This window comes from Nycticebus coucang, chromosome 2, assembly GCF_027406575.1.
Source record: "Nycticebus coucang isolate mNycCou1 chromosome 2, mNycCou1.pri, whole genome shotgun sequence".
In the NCBI taxonomy this organism is placed as follows: Eukaryota; Metazoa; Chordata; class Mammalia; order Primates; family Lorisidae; genus Nycticebus; species Nycticebus coucang.
This window is the reverse complement of record NC_069781.1, coordinates 40,782,948-40,797,866: the sequence shown is the minus strand read 5'-3', so window position 1 is coordinate 40,797,866 and position 14,919 is coordinate 40,782,948. Positions and strand designations below refer to the sequence as shown.

Genomic DNA, 14,919 nt, shown 5'->3' with positions numbered 1-14,919 from the left:
GATTTCCCATTCTGGACTTTCATATGAACAGGATCATGTAGTGTGTGGTCTTTGGTAACTGGCTTCCTTTACTCTGAGTAATGTTTTCAAGGATCACCTATGTTGTCGTGCGCAGCAGTAGCTCATTCCTCTCACACTTCTCTTGAGGGTGGTAAGCAGGTCCATTGTGGCTCCCTGGAGCAGAGGAATATTTCCAGGTACCCCGAAGTCTGGGCTCATGATGAACGTGGCTTTGCGTCCAGCCATGGCATGGTGCATTTCAGAGAATTCCATTTGCTTCCTCAGGTTCTTGGTGAACCAGATACCAACTTCTTCCCTTAACTTCCTGCCAGCCTGGTGCACATTCACTGTCTTTGTACTTAATAGACATGCTTCTGCCCAAGGACAGCTGCTGTTCCCAGGTGTTCTGGATGTCCTTCAGCCTGCATGATGGCCGTGGAGAGGATACAAAGGCACTCAGAAGTGTCTGCCATTTCTGAAGCTCTGTTTGCTGCATTCTATTCTTTTTTTTTGACACAGAGTCTCAAGCTGTCACCCTGAGTAGAGTGCCATGGTGACATCATAGCTCATAGCAAGCTTCAACTCTTGGGCTCACGCAATCCTCTTGCCTCAGGTTTTTGTATTTTTAGTAGGGATGGGGTCTTGCTCTGGCTCAGGCTGGTCTCGAACCCATGAGCTCAAGCAATGCACCTGCATTGGCCTCCCAGAGTGCTAGGATTATAGGAATAAGCTACCGTGCTCAGCCTCTGTTTGTGTTCTAAGCTCTTCTTGGCAGTTTGGGTAAGGAAATGTTTTTGACATGCTTGGACTTGGACACTGAAGCTGATCCTGTGACTAAAGTTTTAAACTGGTAATAGGTTGGCCTGAAATGTTTTAATAATTGAAAGTGACCAGAGAGCCATGTGATCTGTTCAAATGTCATTGTGGGGCAGGAAGGAGAGATCTAACAAAATTTGAAAATAAGTGATTAGACCAAAAAAACACCCCAAATTATTCTGTGTTTATGCCCTGCTGACTTCAGTCTATTCAATAAACTGGTTATACATTTAAGAACATTCCGGCAGACCCAGGAATGGATTAACAAGCTGTGGTATATGTATACCATGGAATACTATTCAGCCATTAAAAAAAAAAAAGGAGACTTTTCATCCTTCGTATTAACCTGGATGGAAGTGGAAGACATTATTCTTAGTAAAGCATCACAAGAATGGAGAATCATGAATCCTATGTACTCAATCTTGATATGAGGACAATTAATGACAATTAAGGTTATGGGGGGGGGAACAGAAAGAGGGATGGAGGGAGGGGGGTGGGGCCTTAGTGTGTGTCACACTTTATGGGGGCAAGACATGATTGCAAGAGGGACTTTACCTAACAATTGCAATCAGTGTAACTGGCTTATTGTACCCTCAATGAATCCCCAACAATAAAAAAGAAAAAAAAAAAAAAAAAAGAACATTCCGGCAGAAATCCCAATGAAATAGCATTCAATCCAGCAGCATGTTAAAAGAATAATACATTATGACCAAGTGGTGGCTCAGTATGACTAAGTGCATTAATGTAATTTATCACAGCAACAGGTCAAAAGAAAATTTTTGGCAGTAGTCTGGGAAGCTGCTCACACAAGACATTTTTGTTTCCCCTAGCACAGGTGCCACACAGAAACCAATAGGACAAAGGCCATATTTGTTTGGGATGGCTATTTATGCTGCTTTGATAGACTTATCCTTAGAGAAGTTGTTTGATTTTGGGGTGGTGACAAATGTGCTTTGTGAGACTAAAAAGCCACATTGCATCATTCTGTGGCAGCAGAGGAAGCTCAGCCAAGGGGGAATGATTTCTTGAGTATGGCAAGAGAGTCTGAAGTTCAAGGTGACAAGACTCGTATTTGAAGCTCTTCAGGCTCCATCTGTAACTCCCAATGGGGCTTATCAAGGTGCTTCAAAGTCCAGGAAAGAGAGACTGCTAAACGCTGGACTTCAAAAAATGTAGTCCAATGAAGGTGAGGCCAGAGAGTCACGGGGCATCAGGGCAAACATGAGGGTGGCTTCTAAACAACTCAAGACCACAAGAGATTTTGTTATTTGATTCTCTGAGAAGGATCTTGGTCATATATATATATATATATATATATATATAGTGACAAAAAAATGTATACACATTTTTAAGAAGGAAAAAAACTGTATTAAATTTATAATATTCAAGTCAGGCTTGACTCCTGCAGTTACAAGAGATACTAGGTACAATATACAAGGTAACAAATGTTACCTTACGGGTGGACATAAAGTTTATGCGCAATTTACTATGTTAAACTATTTTAACTCTATATTGAATATTAAAGATTTAGTACAGATTTTTCCTTTCTTAAAATGTGTACCTTTTTTTTGGCACCCTCTGTGTGCGTATATACACACACACATATATACATTAATAACACATATATAATGTGTATATATAAACATGTATGTGGATATATGTGTATGTACACATGTGTAAATGTGTGCACTCACCTGTATATGCACACATGCACATATATTTTTATCAGCTAGAAAGCAAATCAGTGGTTGCCTGTGGCTGAAGGTGTGTGAAGGAGATTGACTATAGATACAGGGAAACTCTGGGAAGTGATGGAAAAGTTTTATATCTTGATTTTAGTGGCAGTTACAGGACTAAAAACACTCGTCAAACCCATCAAATTATACACTTAAAATCAGCATATTTTATTGTATATAAATTGTATCTCAATAGAACTGTTTAAAAAAAAAATAGGGCCTGAGGATGGTGGCCAGTTGAGGGTCCCTGGAGCTCTGCATCGTCTTTGGCGTTCTACCTGCAAACTCTAGCTGCCTCCGCCTCCCTGAACTCTGAGCTGGCCCTCAATTCGGTAGGTCTGTGGGGCTCAGTTCAGGGTCCCCTCTCTGTGCTGTGGCCTGGAACCTCCCTCCTGGTAGTCAGCTTGGACAGCTGTAGCCCTCTCCTGTGTTTTTTTCCTGGTATATCTCCTGTGTCCAACATCTGTAAGAGATTGTTCTACGCATTTGGTCTGGTTTTGTGTTGTTTGTGTTAGGAGGGCGATTTCCATAGAGGTGAAGTGGAAGTGCTCTCACGCACACTGTGCTATTTGCTGGATGGCCTCCTGCCACCTGGGGCCCCAGAAGAAAGCGCTTTGGGTACAGTTAGGCTGCTGTCCACTCCCTTAGGGCAGGTCTGCGGTTTGGAAGCCATTGCCTCTCAAGGTGTGGAGAAATATACAGATATCTTCTAGTAATAATTCATTTTGAATAATTTCAAATTTAGTAAAAAGTTACAGACTATTGCCAGCTGCTCCAGCAGTCTGTTTTCTCTCTGGTCCAGGATTCAGTCCAGGATGATGCAGTGCCTTAGAAAGCTTGTCCCTGGGGCGGCGCCTGTGGCTCAGTTGGTAGGGCGCCGGCCCCATATACCGAGGGTGGCAGGTTCAAACCCGGCCCCGGCCAAACTGCAACCAAAAAATAGCCGGGCATTGTGGCGCGCGCCTGTAGTCCCAGCTACTTGGGAGGCTGAGGCAAGAGAATCGCTTAAGCCCAGGAGCTGGAGGTTGTTGTGAGCTGTATAAAGTGAAACTCTGTCTCTACAAAAAAAAAAAAAAAAGAAAGCTTGTCCCTAGTGTCCTCCAGTTTAGAGCAGTTCCCCAGGCTTTTCTGCTCTTCTGTGTCCTTTACAGTTTTAATGGTGACAGGCTTTTCACTTTGGGGCAGGGTCCTCAATCTGGGCATTATGGATATTTCCTCCTGTCCAGACTCAGGCTGTGCTTACTTGGCAGGAATTGCACAAAAAGATACTGGGCCCCTTCTATGCATCGTTTCAGGAAGCCCACAATGTCATCTTGTCACACTGTTGTTGATTTAATTTTACCTAATTTAAGTTGTCGTCCACAACCTTTCTCAACCACATAGGCACCATTTCCCCCTTGGTAATTTGTGGGGACATACTCTGAGACTATGCCAGTGTTTATGGGTGCCTTTTGGAGGAAGTTAAAACATTTATGATTTAACTTTGCTCTACAAAATAACAGCAGTAAGAGTAACTATCATTTAATGAGTATTATGCATTAGGCACTTAGCCCTGTGCTTTAGGTACCCGCATTATTCCCTTTTACAGAGAGGAAATCGAGCCACCTGTGAGGATAGATTTGGCGTAGGATACATTAGATGTCACTTATTCAGTCTTCTTGAGTATTAAATCTTTTTTCTATTTAGTGAAAAAAAAAAAAGCTGTAAAAGACATTAGCCCAGGAAGAATTAAAAATGCCAAAGAGAAGTGGTTTGAATTTTTTCCTTACAGCTGATTCTTTTTACGGCGACTAATGACCCAGAGTTTACATTCAATGCTTTAGTAGTTAATATACCTTAAAATCTGCAGCCACTTTAAAATTGGGTCAGAGATACTTATTTAAAGCCACCAAAGTTGTCAAAAATAAACGCCACCAAACCTCATCATTCCACCCACGTTAGACCAGGCAGTGAAAGGAAAATGAAAGGTAATGACTAGGAATGTCGACCCAGTCAAAGCCCTTTGGAAATTCGCCAGTGTAGGGATCAACCCCAAAGAAACCTCAAATGTGATCTCTGTGTTCAAAGAAAAAACCGCCACATGCATTACTGAAATAGAAGTATTGGTGGAACAATTTTGATACTGGTCAAAAATTATGAGAGTAAAATATTTTCAAATATCTTGGAAGAGGAGACCCTTATTTCCTCATGTATTAATTATAAATTAAACATTGCCTATCAATCTTGGTTTCAATTCTTAATGAGTGTTTTTATCTGAGTTCATTTTTATTAAATCTCCCTTGGGAGAAGAATGGTGGATTTACAGATATTTTCCCAGAGCCCATTTGTTATGGGCAATTTACTATGGCCATAAATTTTGCGGTTGAATGACAATGGAGAGGCTAGAGCAAGCCGTGGATTAAGGCTGAGAAACAGGGTCGGCTGAAGGGTGGCTTGAACAGAAAACCGTTTTTACATCTTGATACAGACCATAGTGACCGGGGTGAAAAATATCCATTAATATGTCCTTTGAATGAAAATAGCCACATCAAAATAGACTGTCTATCATAACACTCACCCCAGTTCAAAGGATTTGTGGTGTTCACAGGCATAATAAACACACACTTTCAGTGCTTTCTGAAGATGCGAAAGGCCATAGATTGGAATTCTGAGTTTTGAGGCCAGCTTGCTGAACCGAGTCAGAGCTGGTCAGTGAACCTAGTGGACCATTCAGCATCCAGTTCCCGCTGATGTTTGGTCTCAATTATCCTTACTTACGGGTAACTCTACTGAAGTGATACGTATTTTGTTTTACTTTATTTTATTTTTTTCATGTGTATGTGCACATGTGTGTAATAAATGAACATAATACTTTAATGAGATCTTCAATTAGCTTGTATAGGGGTGAGGATGAATCTGGTCAGTGTCCTTATTAGGAAGGTGATTCCAGAATTCAGGAAACTGCGGGTCTGAGTTCATTGCTTTGGTGATTCAGGAATATTTTATAAAGGGTGATGGAAATGGGTGTTTTTCTTTTTCCTTTGTAGTGAGAACCTAGTATTTTTCTGAGCACACGACTACCCAGAGGAATGACTATATGCCCCCAGAGCTACTTCTGGCTGTGTGATTAAGTTCTGCCCAATGGAATGTGCAACTGGGGTTGTGTCCCAAAAGGGAAGGGCTATGTTGTCCCCTGCCTCTTTCTGCTGGCTGGAATGTGGACACATGATGAGGCATCTTAGAGCAGGTGGGCAAAGGAACTCCAGTGTGGCAGAGCAACAAGAAAGAAGACTGGACCCCTGAGAACGTCCCAGCCAGAGCTGCCCTCCCAGCCCAGCCTTTACACGTGAGAGAAATTAGCTTCTCTTTTGTTTAGGCTGTTGATAGTCTGGGCTTCTGATATTGAGTCTGGACTTATGTCTTGTATGTGAGGCAAGGTCCACTGTCATTGTTTCCATACTTGTCTCTGCCACAAGGCTGTGAGGTCCTTATGACAATCCCTCCATGTATTTCTCCCCAGTTCTTCATGGTAGGCCCAGCACTATCCTGCACCCTGGAACAGAGTAGGTGCTTGTGAATGTTTATTGGATGAATGAATGAATAAATAAGTGAATGCACGCGTGTGAGGGGAGCTGGAAGGGATGGATCAGAACACTGTGCAGTGAGAGCTGCACCCCCACCACCCCACTCCTCTGCTGAAATTTATGTCTAGGAATTTGTGTTCAGTTGCACTGCTTGTAACAGAAAGTTCAAATAACACTAACTTACTCAGATAGTGACTTATTTTTCTTACATGGTGAGGGGCTGGAGGTGGGTGGTTTCTGAATTGGATTTGGTAGGTCAGGGGGTCAGACCTAAGTTTCTGCCATTCCCTTGGTCCTTCTTTGTGGTCACAAGATGGTAGCCAAACGCTGACTATCATGATGATGTTCCAGGAAGGAGGAAGGAGGAAACAGGAAAGTCAAAAAAGATGAAAGGAATAGTCAGCCAAGTCTGTCTCCTCCTGAAGGGCTCAGGCTGCTCCTGACATTTGCAGAGCTCAGGATAAGGAAACAAAGGGAGGCCCAGCTACCGTATGTTTATGTACTTAAAAGGTATGATGCAAGCCAACAGGCTATTCAATAACGTGTGTTTATCTTTCTGCCTTGTCAAATATACCTTCAAAATGACAAAGGCCAAAATATATGTCAAGCTATAATTTTTACATGATTGAAAATCAACAAAGCACCAAAGACAATTGAATGTAATTATGACTGAATATATCTGGGTATTCTGCTGATGAGCTGGCAAAGTCTGAATGAGTAATAAAGCCAAGGTCTACATAATTCATAAGTCATTATATATTTATTCCATACAATTTATTTTTTCACTATCATCTCAGCAAAATTCAATAATTATATTATTATCAAGGTTTTCACAATTTGTCTTCTATTGACAGTAATGCTCTACAGCAGGGATTGGCCAAGCATGGCATGCAGTCCAGCCACTTGTTTTGTAAATAAAGTTTTGTTGGAATACAACCACCATGCTCATTCTTTTATTTATTTATTTACGACAGAGTCTCACTATGTCTCCCTCGGTAGAGTGCCATGGCATCACAGCTCACATTCTCCCTCGGTAGAGTGCCATGGCATCATGGCAACCTCCAACTCTAGGGCTTAAGCGATTCCCGCCTCAGCCTCCCAAGTAGCTGGGACTACAGGCATTCATCACAACGCAGGGCTATTTTTTGTTGCAGTTGTCATTGTTGTTTAGCTGGCCCGGGAGGGGTTTGAACCCACCACCCTCAGTGTATGTGGCTGGCGCTGTAACCACTGTGCTACGGGCGCTGAGCCCATGCTCATTCTTTTACAAGATGCCCAGTGGCTGTTTTCGTGTTACAATGTCAGGGTTGAGTAGTTGTGACATGGATTATAGGACCAACTTGCCTGAAACATTTCCTCTCCAGCCTTTTAAGCAAAAGTTGCCAACTCTTAATTTAAAGGATTCAAACCAAAATATAATTGTAGTAAAAATATACAGAATTTGAATATATTTTCATCAAAAAGTGTAAGTTAAAGTGAACAGAGAATCAAATCATTAAAATTACTTTCAGGTACATTTTCTACAGAAGTTATTTTTCTCCTAAAAAGTCATAGTTATTTAACCAATTAAAAGGTAAAATACTAATTACAATTCATACATATCAATATTTATTAAATAAATCTAAATTTTATTTAATTCTTAAAAATTTAGTTAAATCTTATCAAACATTTCTTTTTTAAAAAAAATCTTATCAAACATTTCTATTGAAAATAAAACTTGACATTCTACTATTCAATATCCGTGTGATTGCCAAGGCAGAGACTTCATATCATGCTTATGAATATACTGCCTAGACTTACATAGATGCAGGTTTGAGAGGAATATGAACTGCTGAATAAGGCGGTGTCTTCTCACTACCACGTGCTGAATGCCCTGGTGTGGGTGAAGACTTCTAGAATAGTGGGTTGGAACTTGAAGAGAAGCCAGAAGCTGGATGTTTGGCACTACTGGGAAATGCTACTTTGTTGTGTTGGAAAAATCACACTCATGATTTATCCGCTGGGAAGAAAATAACAAGGTGACTTGTGTTTTTCTATTTTCCAAGCTCTGTGTCATTCAAATCCTTCTTGCTCTCTGAGCAGCATGCATCTCCAATGTCGTAAGGGACAAAAACCTAAAATGTCCAGACTTGGTACATTTTAAGGACATAGGAAAGGGCAAGAGCTGTGGATGTGGGGCCTGAATGGTATTAGGAAGAAGAACCGGTGTTTAAGGTACAATCACACCGTGTCAGTGTTGGGGACCTGATCCCCGATGATAGAGACCACCTTTGTGTTTGTCATGAAATATTTGTGTGTGTGTCTTAGTCCCTTGTGTGCTGTTTAACAAGGGACTGGGTCATTTATAGACAAGGGGAATTTATTTCTTATGGTTCTGGATGCTGGTAAGTCTAAGATGGAGGGGTCACATCTGGTGAGGGCCTTCTTGCTGCCTCAGTGTGGTGGAGGGCACGTGGGGAGAGGGTAAGTGAAAAGGGAAAAGGGAACCCATACTTTAATTAGGAACCCACTCCCCTGATAACTAACCCACCCCTGGGGTTAACAGTGTCAAGAAGACAGAGGACAGAGCCCTTGGAACATAATCACCCATTAAACATTCAACCTCTTGACACCATTGAACTGGGGATTAAGTTTCCAACACATGAACTTTGGGGGACATATTCAGACCATAGCAGAGTGTGTGTGTGTGTGTGTACGCGCGCACATGAGTGTACGTGCATGTGTATGATATTCGAAGCCCTAAAGCAGGAAGCCTAGAGCAGAGTCTAAAGACAGGCAACACTAAAAAGACTTTCTAGAAACTCCCTTGAGGGCCTTCTGCTCACATCTCATTGGCCTGGACTATATCCTATAGCTGCTGTTGGTTGCAATAAAGCCTGGACCCATTGTCAGCTCCTGGGAAACCAGGAAGCCAGGGAATAATGATCGAATTGGCCCTGAGTAGTCTCTGCCATGCTGCCTTCACCTCCCACTCTCCTCCTTGACTATCTCTCAGCCTCCTCGCCCGCTACCCACATCCAGGTCCTCCCTGCCATGACTCCTCCACCTTGACCTGAGAGCCTCCATTTCTCTCTATGTCATTCCCAGCCAGAGCTGCCGTGCCCTGGATGAAGAGGCTGAGAGTGGACTGGCTCCTCAATGCTCCCCAGCCCACACCTTCAGGAGCACTTCCTCATGCTCAACATCAGTGGTTCCAGGGCTAACTGGCCATGACACTGGGGAGGGGAGGAGTGCCCTGCCTCCCTGCTACTCCTCAACCCACGTGTGGAGGGGCCTTGTCACCAACTGATGATTGACAATTGTGCTCTGAAGAGCTGCCAGAAGGATTTCCTGAATTCCTCATCAATCAGAGCATCATTTTTCTCTGGGAAGGTGAGGCCCCACCAGAACCCGCACTAATCTTGGGGACCCAGCTCTGGGGCCTCAGTTAGTTACCTTCCCCACTTGGACCCTGTCCCTTTCTTTCTTTTTTGAAAAATCTCTTATTTTGTAGAGATGAGGTCTCACTCTGTTGCCCAGGCTGGTCTTGAAATCTTGACCTCAAGAGAGCCTCCCATCCCAGCTTCCCAAAGTGCTTGGATTACAGGCACAAGCCACAGCACCTGCTCTCAAAGTCAAGATAATAAAGGGCAGGAAATTTTGAGGGGCACATGACTCAAGGCTGGGAAGGAGAGATACATTCTCTTTACATACATAATCAGTTACTGGATATGTGCCAATAAGAAATTGCCTTTTGTAGGTGCAGAAGCGTGACAGTTTTTTGGATACTTTACCTGAGGCTACACCACAGTGATCTCACCTGCTCTCCTCTGTCCTTGGGACTTGGAGCATCTGCTGCCCTATCAAGCAGCGGGACTCAAGCAAAGCGAATGGAGACTGACAGCTTATTTACAGGCCGGCAGAAAAGCGGGACTCAGGGTAGCCTAGGACGGCATGGGTGAAAGGGGAAATGTGCAGGAGGTTGGCTAGGGGCCAAAGGTGTGTGTTTTTCCTGCCAGGAAAGGAAAATACATACCATTTCCACCTGTGACTTCCACTGGTGTGCATGTGTGGGGCGGGTGGAATTCTTGGGTATCTTGATAGGCAGCTTTGTCAGACATAGATCTGCATGGGTGTAAATGTGTGTGTAAACATGTGCTCGTGGCATGCCCAGGAGTGAGTGCTCTTGTACATCTGGGCATCGGATGCAGCTGACCCTCTTGTCTTCTTGCACCGAGTCTCTGTAGACTGAGTCTCCGATCAGACGTGAGAACCGGGGATCCCCAGAAAACAGAAGTGCAGAGTAGTGCCCTAAGCTGCTTTGCAAGCTGAACATACTGCAGAAAACCAGCAACAGGGTGTGTGCCAGCCAGGGGCTGGTCCTTCCTCTCCACAGTCAGATCTACCAGGGGTCACTGATGAGGATCAGTCAGGCAGAGTGACAAGCCCAGAGTAGCCATGGACTCCCGGGGCAGCATGGGAAGAAAGGAGCTGGGCGGAGAGGCAAAGGCAAGGAAGACTCTGCTTTCCATGTGCCTTCCTGGCTGCTTCGCACACAGAGAAGCCAAAGAAAGTCTTGCTATTTCTGTAGGAAAATTGTGTGGCACGTATATGTCTATGTGTGTGTGTACCCATGTCAGTGTGGACCCATGTGCACAAGGGTTTGTAACGAGGGTCCTTCCGTGGACCTGTGAATCCCCGGAGACGTGTGCCAAAATTTTCACGTTTGTTTTTTAGAAAGGAAGCCCTGATTTTTATCACATCCTTTAAGTCCCCAAATGCTTAAAGACTGTGATAGGAGAATAATAGCTCCCTGCATCCGAATCCCCAGAACCTGTGAATCTGTCACGTTATGCTGCAAAGGAGAATTTTTCACATGGAATTAAGGTTGTTGATCAGCTGGCCCTCAAAAGGGGAGGTTGTTCTGCATTATCTGGGTTGGTCCAGTGTGATCACAAGGGTCCTCATAAGTAACAGGAGTGTCAGAGGGCAGCATTTCAGGGGCTGTCTTATGGAGACATGAAGGGTCAGCCAAGGAGAGGTGTCAGCATGGGCACCAGTGCAGAAGCAGTGGAAACAAAATAGAAGTGGATTCCAGAGACACCTGGTAGATGCCTAGACTTGATGATCAACTGGACAGTGGCAGAGTGTGAGTAAGGAGATGCTCCGAGGCTTCAAGCTGCTGTGGACCAAGCTGCCTTCCCAGTGGGAGACAATGCTGAGGCTGAGGGGCTGGGGGGCACCATGGTGGGTAGCTACCAAGAGGCCCAGCTGGAGTTAGACTTGGAAGCCATCAGCAGACAACCAACCTGGATGGTTGGAGCCCTGAGACTGTCAAGAAAAGGCTGATCACACTTGAATCAGGATCTAACAAGGCCACTACCATGACTCTCCTTTTTTCCTGGGGAGGACATTGGAGTGGTCTCCTGAGAAGGGTGACTTGAAGGCAGAGCTGCAGCATATTCCCTCTGAACCTCTAGAAACTACCAGGGCTCTTTCAACTGCAAGTAGCTGGAAACCTGACCCAAAGTCAATGTATTTGTTCATGCCCTCGGCACAATCAGAGGTAGATCCAGCTTTGGGAATGTCTGGGTATAGGTGCTCAAAGAATGCTAGGATGCACTTCAGTCCTCTCACTACTTCCACCTTTAGGCTGAGTCATTCTCAGTCAGGCTTTTCACTTTTGGTCATACGATGGCTTCTAGCAGCCCCTGAGCCTAAGTCCTTTTATGTTCAATCCACATAGGACAGGATGAGAATCTTTGCCTGGCCTTTCCCAGCAAAAATTCTGGTGTTCTAGGCCAGGTATGGTGGCTCATGCCTGTAATCCTAGCACTCTGGGAGTGATGGGTGGATTGCTTGAGCTCAGGAGGAGACCAGCCTAAGCAAGATTGAGACCCTGTTTCTCAAAATATTCCGGTGTTGTGGTAGGCACCTGTAATCCCAGCTACTTGGGAGGCTGAGGCAAGAGGATTGCTTGAACCCAAGAGTTTTGAGATTGCTATGAGCTATGACGCCATGGCACTCTACTGAGGGTGTCAAAATGAGGCTCTGTCAAAAAAGAAGAAGGAAGGAAGAAAGGAAGGAAGGAAGGAAGGAAGGAAGGAAGGAAATTCTGGTGTTCTCTCTGATTGGACAACCTTAGGTTAAGGTGTCCCTCCAACCCAATCACCATGGCCCAAGAAATGCAATAATCACTGTTGGGCCAGAGAGTTGAGAACTGCCCAGACCACCTGGACTAACAGTTGAAGGTGCCTGAACTCCATGTACCTTGTGAAAAATGGATAGTGCAGAGGCAAAAACAGACCTCCTCACCATTTGCCATTTTCTTTATAAGATGGAAAGAAGGAAAATTTCTTTGTTTTTTGGCCCCCTCGGTGAAGTGCCGTAGTGTCAAAGCTTACAGTAACCTCCAGCTCTTGGCTTAGGTGATTCTCTTGCCTCAGCCTCCTGAGTAGCTGGCACTACAGGCTCCTGCCACAATGCCTGGCTATTTTTTTTTTTGTTGCAGTTTGGCAGGGGTTGGGTTTGAGCCTGCCACCCTCGGTATATGGGGTCGGCGCCCTACTCACTGAACCACAGGTGCTGCCCACTCATCTTTTTTTTTTTTTTTTTTTTGATATTCACAAAGCAGGGAATGTGCCCTAGTTTATTTTTCTTCTTTTGGTATCTCTGTGTTCCAAGCATGACGGCAGTTTTGGCATCCGTGCTAGTCTGTCATTATTTCTGCTCTCTCCAGGAATTGGTTCAGACAGTAAATCTGGGAGGCAACTATCTTCTGAACATCATCCCAACTAAAGATGGATTGACTGTTCCCATCGTCCAAGAAAGGCTTCTTGCTGTTGGGAAGTGGCTGAGCATCAATGGGGAAGCTATCTATGCCTACAAACCATGGAGGGTGCAATCGGAGTACATGACATCTGTATGGTGAGTCGTGTCTTCCATTATGTACAGGAACAGGACTGTTTTCCATCCTTAACTGGCATATCCTTGAATCCATAGTGTAACAAGGCTGGCTGGAAGTCACCTTGAGGAAACCCCAAAGCTGTTCTTTTCCTATAAAATTTGTGCCCCAGTTGAGTTATGTCTGGGTTATCAGGGTATCTTTGACTAGTGAAGGAGGTGGTAGGCTTGAAGGAAGGTGCTATAAAGCATCTGTCAATTTAGTTGAGATTATTAGCTTGCCTCCAGAAAATAGTAATAGGTGATTCTTGCATTGTACCTCCAATGTACAAGGCTCCATTCCAAATTCTTTCCATTCATACTTGAACTTCTGAATCTAGTTATCTGATCTCGGGCCCTAGTTTTTAACTGCAAAATGGAGTGATGATATTTAACTTTATAGAGTTGCTATGGGATTAAATGAGATAATATATATAAAGCACTTATCGGAGTGCCAGGCACATACTAAGTGTTCAATAAAAGCTAACTGCTGTTGTTATACCAAAGATCTTTGGATCAAGGAAAGCCCATGAATTGGATGAATTTCTATTTAGTGATTATCTTTTTTTTTTTATTGTTGGGAATTCATTGAGGGTACAATAAACCAGGTTACACTGATTGCATTTGTTAGGTGAAGTCCCTCTTGCAATCGTGTCTTGCCCCCCAAAGGTGTGGCACACACCAAGGCCCCATTCCCCCTCCCTCCTTCCCTCTCTCGGCTCTTCCTTTCCCCACCCCACCTCCTTCTTACTCTCTCTGTCCACTCACCTTCTTTTAAAAGGAGATGAGAAACCTCCCTGGGTGAGCAAGACAATGTCTGCTCTCTGGACTGTGGACCTGTATTTAGACCTGAGCTTCCTGGTGGCCAAAGCAAACAGAAACCCAATAACTCACAAAGCTCTTGTTGGTTGAAAGAAACAGATGCACCAAGCACTAATTCTGTACCCAAATAAGGGATCTCATATAACAGAATGACGATGTCATTGTTGGTTGTTTTTATGAAAGATGCCGAAATGTTCTCTTACGGCTCCCTCTTCTTACAGACCTCCTCCAGCTAAGCATAGCATAGCATGGATCACAGTTCCAGGAGTAAAGATTTTGCAGTCCCGCACTTGCTTTTTGCTGATTTGTTCAGATCCAGGGAATTATGCCAAGAGAATCAGGAGAAAGGCGGGGTCATCATCAGGTCCTCAAAGCTTTCTGGGCCATGGAGGGTAGCTCTGTGGTGATGGAACGTTAATGGGAGGGAGAGGTCTTGTTAGAAATTCATGAAGTAGCAGTGAGAGCAAGTGCGGGGAGCTTGTATTGATTCCTAACACATCAAACGAAATGGCGCCCAGCAGTTAGCAGTAGTAGCCTGGGACAGGCTTGCCAAATTGGATTAGCAAACCAAACGTCTGCTCTAATGCCTGAGAGATGGACGAGGCTCTTATTAAACGGCCCACAGGCAGCGATGTTGCGAGTACTTAATCAATTCTTCATTTTCCTCCTCCAGGGAGCAGGGAAGCCTTAGTGCCACCCATGGTGAAAAATTACCAGTCCCTGCAGGCTCTCCCTCTGCCATTCGCACTGCAGAATGTGCAGGGATTATAGGAAAGGTCCCAGGGACAGTGCAAGGTAGTCAGCTGCCGGGCAACAGAAACTGTGTGGGTCTGGAGGCGAGATCTGCCTCTCCCACCTGCTAGCTGGGAGACATCGGGTCAGTCCATTCCTTTTCTGGGGCCCTTCAAGGCTCTCCCTGCTCTAACAACTGAGAACAGTTCTCTGAGGAGCTTCCTTAACAAGAGGTTTGCAGGCAGCATGGCTCGGGTAGACGGCGGCTTTTCTGGAGGACTTGCTCCACAAGCAGTGCCCTTTGTGTGTGTGGTGTAGGTGGGAGGGGG

At 44.4% G+C, this 14,919-nt stretch overlaps 1 long non-coding RNA gene across 1 annotated transcript in view; it reads left to right on the top strand.

Annotated features, from left to right (window-relative positions):
* LOC128571754 (uncharacterized) overlaps positions 1-13,007 on the top strand; it is a 105,053-nt gene extending 92,046 nt beyond the window's left edge. The window contains exon 3 of the long non-coding RNA XR_008375959.1: positions 12,834-13,007. This is a non-coding gene — a long non-coding RNA (uncharacterized LOC128571754). The remainder of the gene's footprint in view (positions 1-12,833) is intronic.
* The last annotated feature ends 1,912 nt before the right edge of the window (positions 13,008-14,919 follow it).